We start from the raw sequence: 16,621 nt of genomic DNA on the forward strand, positions 1-16,621 counted from the left end.
TAATCAGAGGGACCTGTTTAAGCACTATGCAGTGGGACCTGTTCAGAAGACCATGTTACTAACACCAACATTAGAGGGACCTGTTCAACAAACATAAAAGGGACCTGTTAGAGATTGCTATCTCAAGTTACCTCAGCAAAGCTTCAACAAAGTTTCAACATAAATTCAAAGGTTGCGCATCACCGAGGCTCCATCAAACACCAAAGATCAAGGAAGCTACACACATATAGTTCTTTTCCAGATTTCAAAGAAGTTGCACAAACATTCTCCAGATCTCAGAGGGACCTGTTGTATCCCAATTCATCTCAGAGGGACCTGTTATGGACAACAATGATTAGTCATATCTGAACAAGAAAGACCAATCCTACCTATGCATGCCAACTCAACTCTTGATCAACCAATAAAAGTGTAATGTATTGTTGTAATTTTTATTTTTAACATTTAAATTCTTAGATTATTTTAGTGTTAAATGTGATGACTATGACTGCTTATGATCAATTTCAAAAACACCCACATATCCATCACCCTTGTCATATTCCTAATTCCTATCATTTCCCAACACTCTAACCTATCCCCATACTCCTACGATTTTTAAATCCTCTATTATACCACCCTCCCAGCCTTGTTATTAACTCCTTATCAGCCATCAAACTTTACTATCGGTCCAACATCTCCCTATTCGGCCAAGTACCAATGAGCAAGGGACAGGTGGTGAACTATTGGAAAGCCAAATGTTACACGGTTTCATTCATTGTTTTTGAATTGGCTAAGTTATAACATGATCGTTCGACCAAGTCGACTCATGAAAACAACTATCCGTTATTATACTCCAGTACTCCATACATGCTTACGACGTTTTCATGATGGTACTCATACAACCCAATACAATTACTCCTCTGTCATTGAAATATGAATACGCTTTGTTATTATTATAGTGAATTGGGTCAAGTCGGTTGTTAAAATTCCATTTCATTCTCAGTTGTAAAAAGGGCGTTCCATACTAGCAATTCAAGTGCTGTGATTTCAAAAACAAAGGTCGAGAACAGCAAGTGCTACGAAAGGAAAGCACAGTAATTGGGCTCACAAGTTTCCACCTCTGCCATAATTCAAGGACAGTCATCCGGTCACTGCTTAAGCCATTGAAGGAGCTGATCTCGAAGAACAGAGGGCGCCACCAAGTCAGTTGTGTGGAGCGAAAAGCAAAGGTAACAAACCAAAATACCCTTGTTAAATTAGTAAGCATAAACAAAGAGGGTTAGAGCAGGAGTTTCTCTGTCAAAATGACTAATAGAGTAGAGCCAAACACAATGGATAGTTCTCAGTACCACGATGACTGTATTGCAATTTTAAGAGAAAAAAAATGGCTACCCTTTTTGGAGAAGTTTAATGGGAGCAATGAGGAAGTAACTAAACAATTTGCCTTTACATTTAATGGGGAGAAAGAATTGATAGGTAATTTCTCATTTAGGATCTCAGAAGACACCATAGCACAATTCTTGGGGATCAGCTCAGAAGGAGAAAAATACTTCAAAACAAAACAATTCAAAGAAAAATCATGGACCCAATTCATGTCCAGGTCTAGGGTTTCATCTGTTCACTGGAAGAAGGGTGTCCCTAGGAGCTGGCTGATGCATCCATGGGACGAAATGGTGTATATCATTCAAAAATTTGTTACGTGTGAGGGTCGTTACAACATAGTCTATTTATACCACATCAAACTCCTGTTACATTTAAAAAGGCAATGCACCATTAGTTTACTATATTTCCTCTTGCAGAGCTTGACCAAGATGTAAAAAACTATCCAAAAGCAAAAGGGTAATGAAGATAAAAGTTTATGTCATTTTGGGTTAATTAAAATTCTAATTGAATTTGAAGTGCAGAGGAGGGGAAAAACATGGAAGGAATTTCTGGCTGCCAATTAAATAAAAGATGGAGAGGATGAGCAAGAATAGCAAGAGCACTCAGGATTTATGCTTGACATTGATGAAGAGATCCCTGTGCGCAAATCAAGCAATGTCCCTCCACCCAGTAGTAGTGTGAGGACGAGAAAGATGAGACAAGAGGCTGCCCAGAAAATGGAGCAAGATAAAATTTTCACTACATATACAAGAAGATCCAGGAGAGCACAAAAGACCCAACCCAGAATCAAATGCACATGCACCAATGGACATCGAGAGTAGTGCTCACTCACAGCCTGGACCAGAAGTCGAAATGGAGGTTGAGAGCAACAATAGGCAAAGAAAAGAGTCACCACCTGCAATCAAAAAACAAAGGAGGCTGGAAAAGCAAATTGAAAAGTTAAAAGAAGAACTGATGGAGGCCAACATGCTGGAGAAAGTCATTAAGAAGGAGAACGAAATGTTGAGAACTCAGAGTAAGGAGACTCAAAAGAAAAATGAGAAGCTGAAGGAGCAAATCAAAGAACTCGAGGCTGAACAAACCGACATTTGCAAGTGGGCAACCAAATGGTATACCCAAAAGAAAGCCCTCAAGGAGAAATACAAGAGTTTGAAACATGAGCTCCACATTCAAAAAGATGCCCAAGCTAAGAAGAACATAGATGCATTGTTAAAAGCAGCAGAGGTACATGCATGAATAGAGTATAGAGTTAGCACATCAAGATTAGCATGAGGACATGCTAAGTCATTGCGCTTGGGGGAGATGTTGGTACCATTCCATTACCATCTTTTTCTTCTAGAAACACAATCATTTGTCTACCTTTTTCCTCCATAGACCCCTTATATCTCTCGAAATTGATTAATTAATAGCATTATAGTTGTTACTTTCCAATAAAGTTAATTTATGAATTTTTATGTTAGAAATTAGGAATTTTCAATAAAAAGATTACAGAAAGTCATAACATCCTGTAAATGGTTTATCATCTGACACGTGGCATAATAGGCAAGACAAAGCAATGGATAGGAACGAGACTTGGAATGTACATGCATGGTGAAAAATCGATTCTACAGCAAATCATAAGCTCCTGGTTATGCGGTCAACGCTGGTCAAACCCCAGCCTTTTGATTACAAAGGCAGTAAAATCCATGGTTTCCCAAACCGGTTTCGTTTTGTTTTTTTTGGAAATAGGTTTAGATTAGAAATGACCAAAAATCATTCCATTGTAAAATCAGAAACATTTGCTTAATGAATGTACATTCGATTCAGATAGGGACAGGCAGATAAAGACTGCATATTATTTTGTTTTCAAGAACAGTTACGATTATTATCTCTGTGCATCGTTTGAGAACATAACTCTTGTATGTGATTGCAACCTTCAACACTTAAATATAGTCACGGTTTTACTCCAACAGTGTTTATGCGTTAATACTCTCGTTGCTTGAGTTTACTTCAGTGTACCATTGAAACGTGGATGGCCTTGCGTGGATTGGTATACTGTTAATTTCATTTCCTTAGCAATTTATTTTGAATTTGAATATAACGCATAGTGTTTAGTGTTATTTCCATGTTTATGACTTTGTCGATTTGATTAGAAATTCTCACAAATGGTATTTATGGTGATAGCTTGAAGATTTTATCGTTAGATCATTGAACCATATCTTGTAAGAGATTTGATCCATCGTTATATTTTAAAGCATCTCCATAGACTCTGTTTTCATGCATTTAAACTTTAGTGTGCTTTTGATTTTTCATGAATGCTTAAATGTTAACTAGACAGAGCTTTTGTGCATAGCATCCTTGTAAGAGGATTAAAATCTCAGTCTAGCAATACGCTGTATCCTTAGGACAGTTAGATAAGTTAGGTGATCTGAGTGTTAAGGTGAGAGGAAACATATCTTAACCTTCTGTAAAGGAGTACTGTAGCCTATCACAATAAACACTTAGTTAGGAATCCTTTATGTCTATAGACTTTAGACACATGCCTCGAAGTTTACTTACCCTGGTTGATAATAAATCTAGTCTAATCTAGCACCCTAGATTGGCCACTACAGTATGGTTGAGGATATGGTTGATATTGTTGAGATGGTCTCCATTGTTGTTGTGGGTAATTTTGGTGCTGCCATGGCATGGGTACATTCCACGAATTCTGAGCATACATATGATTATGTGCAAGAAATTGCAAATTCTGGTTTGGGAACATACCTTGAGGTGCAGGTTTTGGCTGCCATGGTCTCTTTGTGCCCATGAAATACACATTTTCCATATCTGTGTTAGCTGCCACATTACAATTCTACAAAATCTTGACTTTAGAGAAATGAAATATATCATGATTTTCAGTACAAAAGGCACAAACTTGAATGTTTTCTAATGGGCAGTTTTTTAAGGCATGTTTCTTCCAGCATTTTGGACAAAATATAGCCATCATTTGATCTTCCTCTTCTTGTCTTTTCTTAGCTTTGAGAGTGTCAATTTGAGTTCCTAAGGTACTCAATAGATCTGTTTTGAATTCCTCTAACAGGTTTCCTATTTCAGCTCTTGTGACACTTGCTGAAGCAGATTTTGTGGCTTTGGATGATATGGTTCTTTTTCCAATTTTGGCTATGCTCCTAGAATACTTTTCACATACTTAGCAATTTCTTCAAAAGAAAGTGGAAATATCACCTTTGCCCATCAAATTAAGATCATCTAAGTATTCCTCTCGAATGCCCTTCAAAAATATTGTTCGGATCAGATCAAGAGGCATGGTTTTGTGTTTTGATTTTTGTAAATTGTTAACAAACCGCTCTAAGTACTCCTCTAAATTTTGATCTTCTTGTTGGTTCATCCTAAAGATATCATCTTTGGAATCTTTCGATCTACAATAAGGTTGGTATTTCTTTAGGAATATTCTTCTCATGCCATCGCAATCAGTTATCGCATGTTCACCAAGCCCCATGAACCATATTAATGCTGATGCTTTTAATGTTGTTGGGAAGAGTCTAAGCCTATGGGCATCATCTGTGTAACCATATGTTCGACATACTATGTCAAACTCAAACAAGAATGAATCTGGGTCTTCTGAAGCCATACCATAAAAGTTTGGTAGCACAGATGGAGGTATGTTTTTCATTTTTATTTCGTCATCCTCTTCTAGTTCTTGGATAGGAAATTTAAAGGTTGACTCTTCCTTTTGACCTTGATTTGGTGGTCCTCTTTCTGATCCATGTCCTTCTTCAGCCATTTTGATAGGTTCCTCTGTTGATTTAATTTCTTGTTCAGTGTCACTTGTTTCAAAGAGAAGTTCAAGGAAAGATTGTTGAGTTACTGTGCTACTTTCTCTTTTTATAGAGGATTCAGGAAAATGCTTATTCTGTGATTTGTGTGCTAATATAATTTGCCTCTCGATAAGTGTGAGTCTTTGCCCTGATTTCTGTTTATCCTCTAATTTTTGTATGGTGACTTCCTCAGCTGATGTTGTGTGTTCAACTTTTCCTAAAGGGTCTGCTCCTGATGGTAGGTTAGTTTTTGGATGGGGGGTTTTTATGAATCTACCTTTATTATCTCTAGATCTAGGCATAAGTAAACATGACTTCTAAAATGATGAATTAAAATTAAATCTATGTTTTTGCTTGTTTTTGTTTTTTTATTTTATTTTATTTTATTTTTATTTTGTTTTTAGAAATCCTCTAGCTGCGCCTCCCCGGCAACGGTGCCAAAATGTAGTGGCCAATCTAGGGTGCTAGATTAGACTAGATTTATTATCAACCAAGGTAGGTAAACTTAGAGGCATGTGTCTAAAGTCTATAGAACTAAAAGGATCTCGTCTACCTAACTAAGTGTTTACTGTGACAGGCTACAACACTCGTTTATAGGAGGTTAAAATATGTTTCCTCTCACACTTTAGCACTCAGATCATCTAGTTTATCTAACTGTTCTAAAGAAACAACATGTTGCTAGACTGAGTTTTCAACCCTCTTACAAGGATATTATCCACAAAAGCTCTTTCCAGCTAACAAACTAAGCATTCATGAAAATCAAAAGCTCTTTTAAACACACTGAAATTTTAAATGCATAAAAACAGAGTCCACAGGGATACTTCGAAATCTAATGATTGATCAAATCTTTTACAAGATATTGTTCAATGATCTGGCAATCGAATTCTCAAACTATCACCATGAATATTATTTGCAAGAACTTTTAATCAAATAGATAAACTCACAGACATGGAAATAACATTAAACACTATGCACACTATTCAAATTCAAAACGCTATGGAAATGAAATTAACAATATACCAATCCACATAGGGCCCGTCCACGCTTCAATGGCTGTTGGGACTCAGAAATGTCATATTTTCATCCACCTTTTTCTTCACTATTTCTTACATTTCATCATCCCATTAACCTTTTATCATATCATCTTCATACATACATTTGGGTTTCACCTTCTTATTTTCCATTTTATTCATTTTTGTATTACAAGTGAATTTATGATTAATTATTAGAAAATATACATATTTTATATATATCTCAAGAATATGTGAGTTTTGTGATGTGTAGGAAATATGTGAAGAATTAATTCCAAGAGACTTATCCATATCTCCTCCACCATATTAAGGAGATAATTATGCAAGCCAATTCCTAAGGAGAAAATCATGGAGGATTTGGTTGGCATATCTTATCCAATTCCTAAGGAGAAAAGCATGGAGGATTTGGTTGGCATATCTTATCCAAGATATGTGAGAGATTTATGGAGGATTCAAAGGGATCATATTTTGTAATAATGGGAAAGTAGTTAAAAATGCTTGAGAGATTTGTGGGATCATATTTTGTAATAATGGGAAAGTAGATTAGTGGATGATCATTATGAATTGTTACTCATCCCATTGTATAAATAGGAGTACAATCTCCTACATTGGTAATCTGGAAGTTTTTGTAATCTTAGAATTTTGAAATAAAGGATCATACTTCAATTTTGCTTCTACATCTGAGTCTCCATTGAAGTGGTATGCTTGTGGAGTTATGGAGGGCCCCCAAGGCCTCACTTGCATGCTTATTTGTTTATAATTTACTCTATGTTTTTGTTTGATTTCAGCTTTCAAGTTTTCTTAAATGCTCTAATATTGGAAGGATCTTATTTAAAGGTGTTCTTGTAAGAGAACCGTAAGATCTCAGATAAGCACTTCTAAGTTTACCTTCCCGGGTTGACATTAAATTAAACCCTAATTTGCATCCGCATTTTAGACCACACAATGGCACACTGAAGAAACCTCAAGCAACGAGAATGTTAACGCATAAGCACTGTTGGAGTAAAACGGTGACTGTAATTAAGTTCTGAAGATTGAAATCACATACAAGAGCAGCGTTCTGGAACAATACACAGAGATAATAATAATCGTTTTTGAAACAATACAATACGCAGTCTTTATCTGCTTGTCTCCTATCTAAATCGAATGTACATACATTAAGCAGATGTTTCTGCTTTTACAAAAGAGTGATTTTTGTCCTTTCTAATCTAAACCGATTTTCAAAAGCAAAACGAAATCAGTTTGGGAAACCATGGCTTTTTGCTGCCTTTGTGACCAAAAAGGCTGGGTTTGACTAGCATTGAACGTATATCCAGGAGCGTTAGATTTGCTGTTGAATCGATTTTTCACCATGCATGTACATTCCAGATCACGTTCCTATCCATTGCTTTGACTTGCCTGTCATGCCACGTGTCACATCATAAACCATTTACAGGAAGTCATGACATCCTGTAATCTTTTTGTTGAAAATTCCTAATTTTTAACATAAAATTCACAAATTAACTTTAATGTAAACTAACAACTATAATGCTATTGATTAATCAATTTCGATGGATATGAGGGGTTTATGGAAGAAAAAGATAGACAAATGATGGTGTTTCTAGAAGAAAAGGATGGCAATGAAATGGTACCAACATATCTCATGAAACCTTTTCTGGGTCTTAGATATTTTGTGTTCCTTACCCTCTTAGACATCATAGAGACTAGAACACTTGTCCGCGGCTACCATAAACTAACACCCCCTCTTAGCGAAGATGGTGTTCTCCACTATACCCATTTGTTCTCTAAAGTCAACTAACTTAGCCCTCCCTAGGGCTTTTGTGACTATATCAACTAGTTGTTGATCTGTGGGAACATGTTGTAGCCAAACTGATCCACACTGTTGGTGTTTGACATCTGAGAAACTTCCTTTAAAGGAGTTATATTTCAAAAGGGGTTTGAAGGAATATCTTTCGAAGCTTTAATATAAAAATTAGAAAATATAAAAATATAAAAAGGAGGGAAATTAATATAAAAATAAATAAATTAAGAAGCGGATTTTTGAAGAGAATTATAAAGGTAGTAAAAAGAGAATATATATGTATATTCTCAAAGCTCATATAAGAAGAAAAAGAGGCGGTCAAGATGAGTTCTACACGACAATCATTATTTTGGACTAAATGTTTGTTTTGTATAACATACACTGAATATCCTTGGATTCATAAAAATTGCAAATTATGTTGTCCAACATGTGGAAAATTATTTAATGCGGAAGAATGTCAAGATGATGTATTGATGCAAATGACAAAACGAGAGGAAAAACTTTCAAAACTGGAACAAAAATTAACAAAAAAAGGACCATAGCCAAAAATTACTTGGGAAGGTCAAGAAGTCCAAAGAACTAAAGAAAAAATTAGAAGAAGAAAAGGGATGTGTCGAGAAGAAATTCAACGAGATTCTATCAGAGAAGGAAGAAGCAAATTTGCACTTAAAAGACCTGAACCAAAGGTTATTGGAACAAATCAGAGATCTAAAAGATGAGAAGCTTAAAAGTCAAGACATTGAAAATAAGGTGGATGAATCAGAAACCAAAGAACTCTTACGTCTCAGAAACCATAATCAAAGTCTATTCACTCAAATTAAGAAACTTAAGGAGGATAAACAATCATTAAAAAACAAGTTAGAAGAATTACTCACGAAAGAAGTATCAAAGTCATTAGACGTAATAGTCCAAGTCAAAGAAAAGGAAACAAATACGGATCTCATTAATCTCACAATTCAAACAAATCCAAACCCAATTGAAGTAAGGACGTACTCAGCAGTTGTAGTTCAAACGATGAAAAACCCAGGTAAAGATTTTGTAACCAACTTAACTAATATAGAACTCCATTGGGATACAAGAATATATATATATATATATATATATATATATATATATATATATATTCTTGTATCTCAATGGAGTTCTACATATTCCAAGTCCTCTGGAGTATTTAACTTGAAGAATGAACTTTGTTTGCTTCACTGAATCGAACTGCCTCCTTGAGGTTCTATGCAAGTCCTTGTGCAGCCTCCTGTGGAATAATTCGGCCTCTCTGTTGTCTCTTCCGATAGTAGAAAATCCTCCGGAATCACTCAGTTGCTACTCCTTAATCTTTGCTACTCGATCTTTGGCTCAAATTATTTCTAGCACTGAATCTCTGCTCTGGGAAATTCAATTTACCTAGATCTCACCCTTAGTCGATGTATTTATCTCCATCCCATTGTTCTGCTCTTATAATCTCTCGTTGGAAAACCAACGACCATGATTAGATCTCCATCAATGAATAAAATCATCTCAAACTCAATCTGTGTGAGTTTCTAGAGAATTATCACATTTCCTTAATTAATTACTATTAATTAACCAATTTCCGTAAATTAGACTTGGGAAAAATTTAAATGATGGTTAACTAACTTAATTAAAGCGCTTCACAAGCTTAAAAAACAAGTTAGAAGAATTACTCATGAAATAAGTATCAAAGTCTTTAGATGTAACAGTCCAAATCAAACAAAAGGAAACAAACACAAATCCCATTAATCTCACAATTCATAGAAATCCAAACCCAACTGAAGTAAGGACGTACTTAGAAGTTGCAGTTCAAATGATGAAAAACCGAGGGGAAGATTTTGTAACCAACTTGACAACATCAGAACCTGAAGTAAGTCTAAATCTTGCTACACACATGATAAGGGAAAGACAAACTCCTTATCTTCATCTAAATCACAAGAGCAGACATTCCAATCAGTCTGCGTATCTCTATCTCTCAAAACAAAAACATCAAACTTTTGTTCAGAAGGATACTAAAGTGCGCACAATTCAATGCAGTGATAACGATTCTTCATAAGTTTCTAGTAATCGAAAGATTCCACAAAAGATTAATTTAGGATGGTCAGATCCTTTCTCCGTGCGACAATTTTATATATCACTCCAATGATCATATCAATTTGTATCAACGGAGATGACAATTCTGAGACGAGAAGGAAACAGAAAAACAGATGAAGCCTTTTCATTAGCAAGCTTTGAGGACAAAGCTTTTTTCAAGAGGAAGGCAATGTTATGAATAAAATATATTAAATATAAATAATGATGATAATTGTAATAATGATTAGTTAATTAGTAATTACCGTTGAAGAGGTATGTCTAAATGGGACATGACCTTCCATGAAGAGGAACATGCCTAGTATATAAGTAGGCCTCTCACTCTCATTTGTAACATCATTCTCATTCTAATCCATAAACTGCCATGAATATTCCACTAAACAATTCATCACAATAGATCTGATAATATTATATTAAAAAAATCTGAGATTCTACACTATTACATTTTTATTTAATTTCTAGATCTGTAGAACTTACTGTAATTAGTGCATGCATGTAAAAGTAAATTATGCAGAAAAGAAGAGAACGACAAAATAATCTCACACACACATAAGACACAAGATATGCTCTCTAGGAAACCCTTTTGGGAGAAAACCCAGCTGGAAGGTGAGGTCGGTTTGCTCTCTTTCTTTGTATAGAAATATGGTTGTAGGTACAAAGAAGCAATGTCTATGGCTCGTGGGCTGCTACAGTGCATAGATCCTCTTTGTGTGCTCTATGGAACAAATGCTCTCGAAAGAATGGAATGCCTCTTCTTCGTAGTGGCCCAGTTATAACATAGCCCGATAGCATACTAGTGGTTAAGTTTGACTACATCAATTCTTAACTAGAGTTACAAAATAGACTCTTCTACACCAAAAACACGTGGCTAGCCCCTTTTCCATGAATAATGGGAGTTGATGCGGCATTCTCCCGAACTATAGGTGTGAAAACAAGAATGTCAACTTCTGAGTGGCATAACTTTTGCATATGGACTCTCATTGACGCGATTCTTGCGCTGATGTAAAGCTTTTTGTGTGTAGAATAACATGAAAAGGTGTGGCGCATAAGCAACAAAGTTTTACTCCCAAAAAACGTCATTTGATGCTTCAAAATGATCCTAGATGGTTTCAGACCCCGTTTTGTCAAACTGGGTCCTGCCAGTAAAAACGGTCCTGTGAGATGGTTCCTCCACTTTTCCCACTCCCATGAGATGATTCTTTCGAGAGCATTTTGTTCCATAGTTGAGCAAAGATAGCCAAGAGAGACAGGAGGTAGAGCACACAGAGAGGATTTGAGCACTATAGCACCCCACGGGCCACAGATGTTACTTCTTTGTATCTGTAGTCATATTTCCAGACAAAGAAAGAGAGCGAAGCGGCCTCACCTTCCAGCTAGGTTTTCTCTCGAAAGGGTTTCCCAGAGAACATATTTTGTGTCTTATGTGTGTGTGAGATTATTTTTTCGTTCTCTTCTTTTCTGCATAATTTACTTTTACATGCATGCATTAATTATAGTAAGATCTACATATCTAGAAATTAAATAAAGCTGTAGTAGTGTAGAATCTTAGATTTTTAATATAATATTATCAAATCTGTTGTGACGAACTGTCGAGTGGAATATCCATGGTAGTTTACGGATCAAAAACAGGCATTTGTCATTGAGTTAGGAATATCATCTGCCACTAGGCAAGCATTTGTCACCATGACGGGAATATCACCTACCACCGAGGGAGGCATCTGTCACCAAATTAAGAAACTACACAAAAATAAAGACATAAGGAATGACAAATAAGGCATAGGGAAATACAACTTAAGATAAAAGATAATTATGACAAGTGGAGTCTCGGGATTGAGTCCCTTATGGTGGAAGGACTCTATATAAGAAAGGGGAAAGTAAGAAGCAGGGATCTTTTAGGGGAAAGAGGAAATACTTGTGATGTCTAGCGATAATAGATAAGAGGCTAATAGATAGAGGCTCATGGGTGGTCGGTTGTTGAGCTGAGCTTATGGTTGGGAGGAGAGTTGTTTTCCATGCCATTGTTGCGGAGTTGCTTAAGTGGTAGGAAGGAGTGAGACGAATTCCAAGTCTTCAGATTACATGTATGCCTTAGTTTTCTTCTTTTCAGGTATTGCATGTCGTATCAGAAAGGGTTTCAACCATTGAGACCTATGGGCCTTAGCCTTATTATAAATGTTAGATATGAGTATATATGAATATAGATCTGGTGGATAACGTAGGATGTGCATATGCATATAGAGCTCAGATCTAGATCAGGTCAAATGATATGAGAAATTTCTGCAATTTTTTGTTCAAAAATCTGCTTTCATTAGTCATAAAAGGACCTTCACACAGTCTTAAAAGGACCTTCAGATACTCAGATATTTAATTAGGATGTTTGATTTTTCCAGAGCTCTCTCAGTTCAGGGACATCTTGAAATTGATTCTATATTATAAAATCTACTCAATTTGCAAACAGATGATATAAAAATGCAATCCCACCCCATTGTTTTTTACAGGTCAGTCATATAGATTTAATAAAAAAAGCTATCAATACCGGGAAGATTCTTTTTAATTCCGCCTAGAAAGATAGATAAATTCGTATCATGATCGTTGTAGGAATCATTTCACACGGTGATCATTTTTTGGTTAGCCATATTAAGTATCAAACCCTCAAATTGAATAGTATTTGAACGCTTAACGCTGCTTGGCTGCTTCATAAATCTGTTTTCACTCCTCTTTCTGCTTACTAGCTATTCTCCAAGATGATTGTAATCATCAGGAATCAGTTCAGTTCGATTTTTTTTTAAGAAAGCGTTTATAGGGATCGTATTTGATGGATATCATCTCCTTCTATTTTTTAAATGGCCACAAAATTGAAGGAACAGTTTGGTTTAAAAGAGAATTGGTTTCCTATTTCAGGGATATGGTTTCCATTTATCCTTAGTTTGTAGGGTTTTGAATTAAGAGTGAATGGGATGACACATCTATTTTAGAATTGGAAAGAGCATAAAGCTGTGGAAATTTTCATTATAGAGGAAGACATGATCTTATCATAGGAAGCAAACATCTGCCACGATGTAGTGAAGTTATGGAGGGGTTGTCCATTCAAGGGTTGCTGCAACAACAACACATTGATCTTGCAAGTAGATCACACCTCTATGGAGTGGAGATCTGATATGCCAGTATGTTATGAGATCTGAGCTATATTAATGGCAACGATTCTTTGGGCTGTTTTAATAGAAAAAAAATTCTAATGTTACAAGTTACAACATTAAATTATTCTTAGAGAGAACAATCCAATCCCCATTGTAGGGTTGAGCAGGTTGGAAGGAGAGGATTCTATTTCATAGTGACATCCATAGTTTAGTGTCAGGCTTGTTACATAGAGGATCCATCATCTGATCTGACCCAACAGAGGAATTTCACATAGTAATAAATATACTATATAACAATTGCATTACATAATACTCGCACATGCTTATTTTGTGAAGCACTGTGAAAAATATAATATATGGCTGCTCTCGACATGGCAGTGTTTCATTATTTTAATAGGAAATATTGAATTTTAATATATTGCTGCTCTGGATATGGCGCTATTTCATTATTTTAATAGCCAATATTGAATTCTGCATATTTTCATATACATCTAATTCAAAGATTCTGCCAATTTTTATTCATTTCTCCTTCCATTCCTTGATTAACGAAGCAATGAAAGGAAAAACGGAAACGTAGAACAAAAGAAATTGAACAAATATTCTCGGACTTCTCAAGGGAATCTTATTATGATAAAGAAAATAAAGTATTCACAACATAGGTGGGGAATGCAAAGCATGATTCGACTTGAGCTTATAAAACCATACACGTGGAGAAAACAGTAACAGTCTTAATTAGAATCATAAAAGTGTATAGTCTTGGTCAATTTGTTGAAATTTCTAAATGTGACCCATTAGAAATCCCTAGTGCATTATCTGGTTTAATTTCTCCTACTTGTTTATTCCATTAACAAGTTATTTATAAATATAAATACTAAAATAAACACAAATGCAGCGTTAACTCATAGAGATCAGCAACTGAAATAACTGAGACAAACACACAAGGGACATCGTTATTTTGGACAATCTTCCCCGGAAAAACCCAATGCGGGAAAACCGGTGCAGCAGATATGAGGGTTTTATTATTATACAGATTCTAAGTACAACTAGGGTGCCAAAGATGGCTCACCCAATAGAGATTTTTACATGACAGTAATACCTCTTCTCGGAGACAGATATTCAGCCTCTCAGCACCAGTTTGCCCCACGAAAATTCTTTCGGCGCTGCCTCTTGGCCTTGCGTCAGCCCTGCTAGCCTCAGCGTAGCTCCTAAAGCCTCTGCGTCAGCCTCTTGGCTCTCTGCGTTATCTCTCAGGCTCTCTGCATTATCTCTCAGGCCCTCTGCGCCACCCAAGCTGGCCTCTCCAGCCTCTGCGCAGTCCCCAGCTGCCTTTGCGTCAGTCTATTCAGCCTCTGCGCATCTCCAGCTGCATCTGCGTTAGACTAACCAGCCTCTACGTTGCCTCTCTGGGACTATCCCTACCTCTCTGCTATGTACTCACTGCCCCTCGCTGTAACAGACCACTAGTTCGAATTTTTTCAGCAAGCCCAGCTCCAGAAAATCGAACTGACTGATCAATTTGGTGTATCTCCAACTGACCTTCAAGCCTCTTCTTATACTTTTCCTATTGAGTCTTCAACGGCTGAGATTAAGTCCCTAATCAACAGCTAAGATTAGATTTGGCTTGATCCATGTCATTTAGAACATTTTCAACCAGTTTTATATTAATACCCATTAATATTTTAATTTTCCTAAGTTTAGACGTAGGAACCCCATTAAAAATATTAATTATTTTAATATCTCTCCAACCGGGTGAAATTTTCTCAAACCATTTCTGGGTCTTGGAGATCTTATGCACCTTAGCCTGTCTACCAATTTTCATGGCTAGAGCACATCTGGTGCTACCACAAATCAACACAATTCCGCTTCCATGACAAATATTTTAATTTGATATCTTAATTTGAGAAGAAAAATATTGGTAGTGAATCGTTTGTAGTTCGAGAGGGTTAGAAGTTCTTTAAGATGGCATAGTCTAACCAGACTGACTTTTTGCCCTGAAAATCATGAAAATTCTGGCAATATGTAGATAAATTTCGGTAGGGATTTTTGTAAATCCAAGTTACAATTGTTAAACCTCAAGATTTTGGGTGCCTTAGAAGTTCTTGATGGTGTTGAATCCATTTCCACCTTTAAAAACATGATTTAAACACTCCTGCAAAATTTGTTGAAATTTTTTTGCCCGGATTCCGACCAAGAGTGGTCGTCCAGGCAATTCCTCCACCTCATTAGACTTGTCCCTTTAAGATAGGCAAGATACTCTTTAAGATATAGAAACGTGCAACTGCCAACATCCTCTCACCTTAGAAGTCATTCTTTCACCACCAAGCAGGTCTCCCATTATAAGGTACAAGTATTCTGTGTCCTGGAATGGAAATTTCACAATGCATCGACTATCAATTTCTGCACGCAGGTTCCTGTTTGAACTAACATGTTCCACCTTAAGAGCATCTATTTACCTTAGTTCCTTCCATCAACATTCTGATTTTTTTTAAGCTGTCGTTCCACAATCATTTCGTACTCAATTGTATTTGGCTAAGTACAATGTGAGGCTGACACCGCTTTTCTTATATCCTCAGTCTGATGTGTCTGATGCAACTGGAGTTTTCTCTTTTGCACAAATATGCTCGATAAATCTTCATTTCCTAGATGTCATAGGAGTTGTTGCTTTGTAGCTATAAGAGGCCTGTGTACATTATGGTTGTTGCTTGCTAGCTTCACTTCTACTATAGTAATCTCAATAATCACTCTTTGAATTGTTGAACAAATCCTCTAGCATACTTTTATCAACCATGATAACCAGATGTCATTACTCTGTCATAAAGGGAGTGAATAGCCAAGATACTCTCTAAGATATAGAAACGTGCAACATCCTGTCGCATAAGAAGAGATTCTAATTTCTATCACTGCCAGGCAGGTCTCCCATTTAAAGGTTTAAAGGTACAAGTATTACAAGTATTCTGCAGACAGGTTCCTCTTAGACCTCTTAGCATCTATTTACCATAGTTCTTTCCATCAACATTCTGGTTTTTTTAAGCTGTCATTCCACAATCTTTTGATACTCAATTACATTTGGCTAAGTAGAATGTGAGGTTGATGCTACTTTTCTAATATTCTCAGTCTGAGACTCTGATGTGCCTGATGCAACTGGAGATTATGCTCTTCTGCACAAATATGCCAAAAAAATTTGGTTTTCTAGATGTCACAGGAGTTGTTACTTTGTAGCTATAAGAGGCCTGTGAACATTATGCTGTTGCTTGTTAGCTTCACTTTTACAACAAGTTTTGTGTGTTGTGACTTTGAGGATTTGGCACCTCATCTCTGACATTTACAGGGGTATACTTAGGTTTATATTCATGATATGCTCTCATCTCACTTGGAGTTGTGATCCCCTTATTGTGTAGGGTT

Source organism: Pinus tabuliformis, chromosome 2_2, assembly GCF_031772625.1.
Source record: "Pinus tabuliformis cultivar Carrire ecotype Pingquan chromosome 2_2, CPIR1, whole genome shotgun sequence".
Lineage (NCBI taxonomy): Eukaryota > Viridiplantae > Streptophyta > Pinopsida > Pinales > Pinaceae > Pinus > Pinus tabuliformis.